Here is a 7572-nt window from a genome sequence, read left to right as displayed (position 1 = left end):
ATATGAATAAATGTACAAATAAGATCCTCGCAACGTACACTCGAATAATTACAGAATACAACCGAATGAAATAAATGGATCCCGATCGGTTTGCATTGGGCCAATATTCCACTCCGGCTCGCCGTATGTTTTGAATAACCGATAAACAAATTAAGGCAACGCGGGCTCAAAGAGCCGGGGGTCGGGTCCAATCGAACCGACGGTTTGCAGGAGAACCGATTAGTTCCCACTGTAACCGTTGGACCGATCGAGCTCCCGGGTGATATCTAAACGCGTTTCACACATCCAATCCAAATTGCCTTCCACATAGGCCATATTTGGAGTGCGATGGTGACTCGAGGCTAGATCCCATTCCGCACTCGGGTTGCACGCGCTTGGTGAATGAAGAGGCGTTGGACCTCGTGTTCGGTGACTTAGGGGCGTTGGACCCCGTGCAACACGTGACCTATGGGTTCAGGCCCGAACCGCAATAAATCATCAAAAGCAAGAACAAAACAGAAGAAAACTGATGTAACTGACACGATACAGGAAGCAACTGACAACAACTGATAAGTGTCAGTGAATACAAACGAATTGTGTATTAGGCCGAATGTACGTGATTTAATCAGTTATTAGCCGGGGTTGATTAACAAACAATGTATCTATCCTAGGCAAGCATAAGTGGTGGATTGGGATGGGGTTCTAAGTCGATTACATGTGTGTGTTCGTTTTAAGACGCTTATTCAGTTAAGTGTCACTGTGGCTTCACCGAATTTAGCCCAACTCATGTCTTGACTCTAAAATGGAATCTATCATTCCGCCTATCCATTATCTAGTGTTTGATTAAGTCGAGTGTACGATTAATCCGATTGTTCGTGTTTTATATCTGAAATAAAATGCTCCCCACTGAATCTACAATAGGGAGACAGAAACACCGAAAATGGACGGAATAGGCCGCGCGAATGAGACTCATGTCCGAACGGGTAGCCCTTTTTCGTCCATAGATCGAGGTGTTTCCGACTTCCTATTGCCTAGGGTATCGGTGAATCAAAGAATGATAATTATGCCCTTGGACAATAAAATCGTGATGTTTATGTATAAATCGGAGATCGTGTCACACGAAGGGGTCTAAGAAGGACTCTCGTGCCCCGACTCGGGCCGCCTCAAATCGGGCCCGGACTCGAGTCATGGCATGTGAGTACTCCCTAGACCTCAATCCTATACGTGTCACACGACTCGGTATTTTGAAATTGTGAATTTTTAAGGGCATTCTCACCATTCCATAAGTCGTCGATGCGTTTACAAATTGGGGGTTCGATTAACTCAATTATTTAGTCCGAATGATTTGGTTAATCGAATGATTCGTCCCGCTTTCCCGTTTGTGAAATTATTCGATGATGATGGTCCAACATCATAGGCATCGGGTTCGGTGAGTGATTATCCACAATCAACGCGCCGATCACGTAACCACCATATAGCTAATGATAAGACCCGAATATTAAGACACCCAATTCCAAGGAGCGATCCGAAACGACTAGGGAGGTCGCCTTAAACCCGGGAGGAATCCGGGGACTCTCGGCCACTCCCCGAAGGTAGGGGCCGAATGGCCCTTGATTTGTCTCGGATTTTGAGAGATCTCCCGCACCGGTTCTAATCGTTTCTTGCATACACAGTACATCAACCACGATAATAACGCATGTTTTAGTAACTTCGATACCACCACAACATAATTGCATGGAATCACATGAACGTGCATGAATCGAGACATTTAAACGGAAATAACAAGACGATCTTGACTCGAATGATAACGAAGTAAATAAAACACGAGAACCGACCCGTCTCGAGACGGAAGAAAACCTCCCGGACTCGTGTGGTCCGAGGAAGCTCTCGGCCCTATTCCTCCAAGGGAGGCCGTGAGCTTCCATGGCCCACATGAGTCGGGAAGACTTCTCCGGCCCCGATTCGGGCCTTTTCCCGTCATGCTATCACGTTATCCATGCTCGACGGTAAAGGAAACACGGGAACCAACCCTCTTCCGGGAAGGAGGAGACCTATCTAGCCACGGGTGGGCCAAGGGAGCTCACGGGTCTCTCCCTAGAGACTCGGCCGTGAGTCCCATGGCTCAACCCGTGGCCAAGGGGACCTCTTCCCTCCGGATCCGGGTTGTTTCCCGTCATGACATGCGAACTTGGACATCGTGTAGACACGGCAAGGTCGTGCATGAAAAGATGATGGATGTACGTTGCATGAAAATGCATGAAATAGATAGATCCGAAAGAAAAATGGGAACTTGCATGCATTTCGAGTCTTTAATCTATTTTAACATTTCATGTAAACAAATATCAAGGATCCTAGCTTCTCTAAGTCGTAAAGAGATGTTACCTAGCCTCGGTGTGCGAGGAAAAGATCGGGGAAGTGGCCTTGAGAGTCGCAAGACTCGGTTAGGGCGAAGGGCAGCAGGCGACCCGGGTGGGCGCGGCTGCGGCAACCACGGGAAAACGGCTTGGCACGCTCGCTCCGATCACGGAACGGTGCAAGGTCGGGCTCGTTGGACTCCTAAGAGGCAGATCTAGGTGGGCACGGAAAGCTCCGAGCGTGCCGAACCCTGAATAAGTCGGAAATGATGAGAGAAATTTCAGTGAAAACACAGAAACCCGGTTAGTAAGAATGGGCAAAACGGAGGTCGTGCACGGTGGGTCGGCCCTCGGATCGTGACCACCTCTTCACGAGAGAGGGTGAGGGTTGTGAGGAACCCTTTAAATGTGATGGCACGACTCTCCGAGGTCGTGGGATGAAATGGCACGCCGTTAGTGTTCGGTACGCGCGGTGAGGGTCTCGGGACCCGATTGCAATTTCGGCTGAAACGGGGTCTTGGGGACCTCAAATCGAAAATCCAAGTCCGGAAATGGATTTAGGGGGTAGGAAATATGTAGGCTATGAAGTTTGAGAATTTTTGGGTTAAGTCGGGTCGGGTGGTTACCGGAATACCGGGTGGTTTTGGCCGGTTTCGGCCTTGGCAAAGGGTGGACGGAAGTGAGGGGATGGGCTGAGGTTTGAGAGAGTTCTTGAGAGAGATTGGCTTGAGAGAGAGTGAAATTGAAGAAGTCATTAAGTCTATTGGTGCAAGGGCTTATAAAGGAATGACTAATGGCTTGATTGAGGGAATTTAATTGCGGTTAAGGGGACCCTCATGTGGCTGCCGAATTTTAAGAAGGGTTTAGGGAAGGGAAAGTGTCACATTGAGTGTAGGGGAAGCAAGAGGGGTGATGGATGTGATGGATGGATGGAGGGAGGTGATGGATGGATGGAGGGAGGTGATGGATGGGGGGAAAATTCAAAATGTGTGGTGGGAGAGCATTGGAGCCGATGGGTGAGAGGGCTTGAGCCGCGGCTGGGTTGTCTAGTCCGAGCCGAGGGTTGAGCCGTGGCTTGGGGTTAAGCCGCGGCTTGATGGCTTGGCTTGGCTTGGCTGTGGGTCCCATCCGATTAGGAGAAAAGCCGGCAAACGCTTGAGACTTGATTGAGCTTGCATCCGATCTCCGATGTCCAATTAATTTGAAGATTTGGAATGCTTGGACTACGAGGATTTGGATGAGCCTAATATCGCCATGCGTCATGCGAACGAGCGCTCGGGCGACTCGGCGCCTCGGGAGTCGGTTTTGCCCCGTTTGGACGTTCGGAGCGGAGTTTAGCGTCCGTCGACCCCGATTGACCTTTGTGCACTCTTTCATTCGTTTCAGCGATCCGTTTGCCCCGTCGGTGATCATTGGCTCGTTGTCCTTGGTCGGGGACCGTAGGCCCGGGAAGACCTAGGGACTTTGACCGGGATTTTCTCAGTGTGCCTTGAATGCCTTGAGGTGCTCGGGGTTATTGTGAGGCGCTCAGAGATCGTTGTGGTCTCTGTTTTCCGTGGAAATTCCCGAAGGCTCGCCGGGAGACGTTCATGACCACTGAGACGTCCCTCGAGAGGCCGAGTCGGATTCCGAAAGGTCATCTGAAGCTTGTTCCCCGACTTTGATGGTCCCTGGGTGCCTGTAGGCCCGCTTTGAGGGGCCGTTTGCTTGTCAATGGAGCGAACCCCGGGAGCTCTGTCAGAAAAAGCGTCCGTGGGGGATCGGGGTGTCCCTGCTTAAGCAGGATGTCTCGGAAATGCGCCCGGATGTGTCATTGGTCGCTTTGCCACTGAGAGGAATTTTTGGAGTCCCATATTGGGCACCTTTCGGTGCTTCGGTGACTCAGTGATGAATGGTGCCACAGCGCCAACTCCGTTGTTTTCGGGATTCCTCGTTCATTCGTTCTTCTGATGGCTCTCCTTCGCTTTTCTCGGTGGACCATGCTCTTCTCCTATTGCTCGTGGTTCCGTGACCGCGCGTTCGCCTTTGATTGCCGGATGATGAATAGTGCCCCGGGCTTCGGTCGGAAATCCTCGTGTGGGGAGCCGGTGGGCCGGAATGGGGTGCTGACAGCCCTGATGAATTTGTGACGCCATTAAAAGATCTATGAGTCAAAACGTTATCTCTAATATTAAAAGGATTAAAAAAATTAGCGTTCCACAATAAAACATAATTTGACGTTAATTTGGTTATTTACTTTATATGTCTAGAGTACATATTTCATAAGTACTTGTTTAATCGTGAATAGAAGCTGAGAAGTGGCAAAAGAAATGCAAGGTGGCGCACTTATATACATTGGACGGCAAAATTGAAGGAATGAGTAATTTGGGAATTAATGTCAATTGAAGCATTACGTGGGTCATTTGGAGATTAAGATTAAGACTACATTGCCTATCAATGGGGGCCTAGGCGGACATAGCTCACACGCACGTCACTACACAAATTTTCCACGACTTTTTTTATTTCTTAAGACTGCATTGCCTATAAGACTACCCTAGTTCTTGCAAGACAAAACTCACAATTTGGTCCCTAAAAGATACATCGCTATACAAATTAGTCCCTTCAGATTTTGGTTAGATAAATAAGTATTCCTATACGAAATTTTAGAGCACGTTAGTCCCGCCGTTCCCTTTCACGACTCATCATTGACATAAAATATTGACATGTTCCGTTAAGGGGTGACTTGAAACGTTAAGTTTGACTGTGGCAATTTGCCCTTTCAAAGATGATGTCGTTTTCTTCTTAATTTCTTCCAAAATTTTTTTTAAAAAAAATTACTGTGCTCATCTTCTCAGGAGGGGAGATCTGCCTCCACTGATAGAGAGAGGGAGGGGGAGGTGGGGGGATCGGAGCCCCCATTTCCGGCGACCTTCCTCCCTTGGATCTGGCCCTCTTTTCCGGCGACCCTCTCTCCCCCCTCGACTGTCTCTCTCCTCTGCTTCCCCGTCCCGCATCGTCGAAGTTCTACAGTGCTTGCTCTGCTGCGAAGAAGAAACCCACACCGCCGATGATTCCCTTCCCGTCCCCTCATCGCCTTCTTTTCATGGTTCTCCACCGCCATTACAGATTACCTCTGATCCCACAGCTCATCATATTCAACCCCCACCATCACTACCACTGCAACCGCAACTCAGCCCAACAGAACTCACATGCCTCCGCTTCCCCTCGGCGGCCCCGCAACTGCGACGAGGTGTTCAACTACTGGGAGCCGCTCCACTATCTCCTCTACAAGTCGGGTTTCCAGACTTGGAAGTACAGGTACAGTAGCCCAACAGCTTTCATCGGAATCCTCGCTTCCATATTCCTTAAGACAGTAGTTTAGTGTGATTCGAGAGACCATATTCTGGGGATTTTCCTATGTTTGGTGTTCAATGGGCGCCTTCTGTGGCAAACGAAGTCTCCTTTGCTCTATTGTTTGTTTATCTTAGTTGTTTTCGGACCAGTGTGCTGGTTATGTAGTTTCTGTAGCTTAGATCATCTACTTGGTGTTCACTTGAGCTAAGATTTATGGATCCACGGGGTTGAATGTCTGTTGTGTTCTTTGCTGCTTTGGCTACATGGGCTCTTGTGGTGTGCACGAGCCAGCAGTTCGGGAACCTGAACTGCGGGGGCTTTAAGAACACGGAGGAGTTCGATATCCAGCTCGAGATCAGGACTGCGTGAAGAATCTTCGCCCCTAGACGAGTCCAAGAGGTGCCTATTGGAAATTCCTATTAATCACCATCAGGAAATCGAAGCAGAACTGGAGATGACAGTGGCACCACCCAATGGGAGAGTTGTTCTTGTCTTCTGAGCCTGGTGAGGCTTTATTGACTGTGAGCTTGACTGAATTAATGGCGTAGCAGTAGGACTTTTTGGGGAAGATCGCTGGAGCCTTTGTCAGAGGCACCTAAAGCCTCTGCGCGACCTCCCCTGTGGCGGAGCTAGCTGGCAGGGGGAAGACATTGTGTCACCTTCCTCGTTTTTCTCCAGTGCACTTGCTAAAAGAAATTGTTTTATTTTTTCCCCAAGAAAAAGTGCCAAAATGAAGTGCTTTTGGGTCTACCGTGGGACTTAACGTGCCAAATCAGCATATAACGGGACACATCAACGTTTTCCGTCAAGGATTAGATGAAAACTTTGATGGAATGACTAATTTGTCCAAACAGTTCAAACGGCGTGACTAATTTTGTATAACCAAAATCTTTCAAGAATGTCTTTTCAAATTTCGTATTTTTCGTGCCTACACCCCTGCTCTTGTATTCTCTTCTTATATCAACAAGTATTATTTTCTTATATCCACAGTCCGTCTTTTCTAAATTTGAATTGATGAAGCTATGTTCTTGCAAGGCATTCATGCCGTACAGGAGTTCCCCGCTCCTATAGTCATCTCGATTGTCGGATTTCAAGACGCGCTCGAGCATCAATTTTACAATCAAAGGAGTTGTTGAACTGTTTCTCGTTCAAAGGCCGTATGCTCAATGGCGCGTCCTCCCAAGCGCCAACGAGGCGATCGAGAAATTAATTCAACAGTTTTCTAAATGAAAGCTGGAGGGTTCTTTTTTTCTTCATCGAAGACAAAATACGAGTTTCTTGGTGAAATTCATCCTCAATTTCTTTTATAATACACTTGGGCATGTAATTCATGTGATTGAAAAATATGTGCAAAAGACAGTAAACAAAGCACTAATATATGGTTGAAATTTTAAGGTAGTCGCGTACAAAATTAGAACACGAGTAGGTAATCCCCCTATTTTCATGATTCTTTATTAGGTTTAATACATTGCTGTTGAATTCGTGCCGCATATATATTTCTATGCTATTTCGACTACGGATTACCTATTTTCACAATTATAACGAAGACTCATTTGAGGGAGCGAAGATCGACTAAGTAATGAACATAAGGAATTTGCTGGTGCCGGAATTTCATGCATTTCACCTATTGCTGTGGCATATGGCCGGCTGATTACCGAGGACCGAGGGGACAAGGCACATACTGGGAAGCTCTATTTTTTCCTTATTTCATGCTATCCAATTCCCTTTCTCGGTTTGGAATTTCGTTTCCGGTTTATCTTACCCTAATCTCATTGTAATAAGATTTAAATCCAATTTGGAAGAGTTTGGTAATTTTAGAAGTTCTTGTATTCAGGGCTTCTTTTTTATTGCCACAGTGTAATTTCTCGATTCCTTTGCTCATGGTGAAGATCCAAAATCTTTGTCT

General features: G+C 47.4%; 1 long non-coding RNA gene across 1 annotated transcript; it reads left to right on the top strand.

Annotated features, from left to right (window-relative positions):
• Window positions 1–4898: 4898 nt before the first annotated feature.
• Window positions 4899–7154, top strand: LOC116209700. Its single transcript, XR_004157301.1, has 2 exons — window positions 4899–6170; window positions 6702–7154. It is a non-coding gene; the product is annotated as an uncharacterized LOC116209700 (long non-coding RNA).
• The last annotated feature ends 418 nt before the right edge of the window (window positions 7155–7572 follow it).

The sequence above is a fragment of the Punica granatum genome, chromosome 5 (genome assembly GCF_007655135.1).
Source record: "Punica granatum isolate Tunisia-2019 chromosome 5, ASM765513v2, whole genome shotgun sequence".
Taxonomy (NCBI): Eukaryota; Viridiplantae; Streptophyta; class Magnoliopsida; order Myrtales; family Lythraceae; genus Punica; species Punica granatum.
The sequence above is the reverse complement of the archived record's forward strand: the minus strand, read 5'-3'. Positions and strand labels throughout refer to the sequence as shown.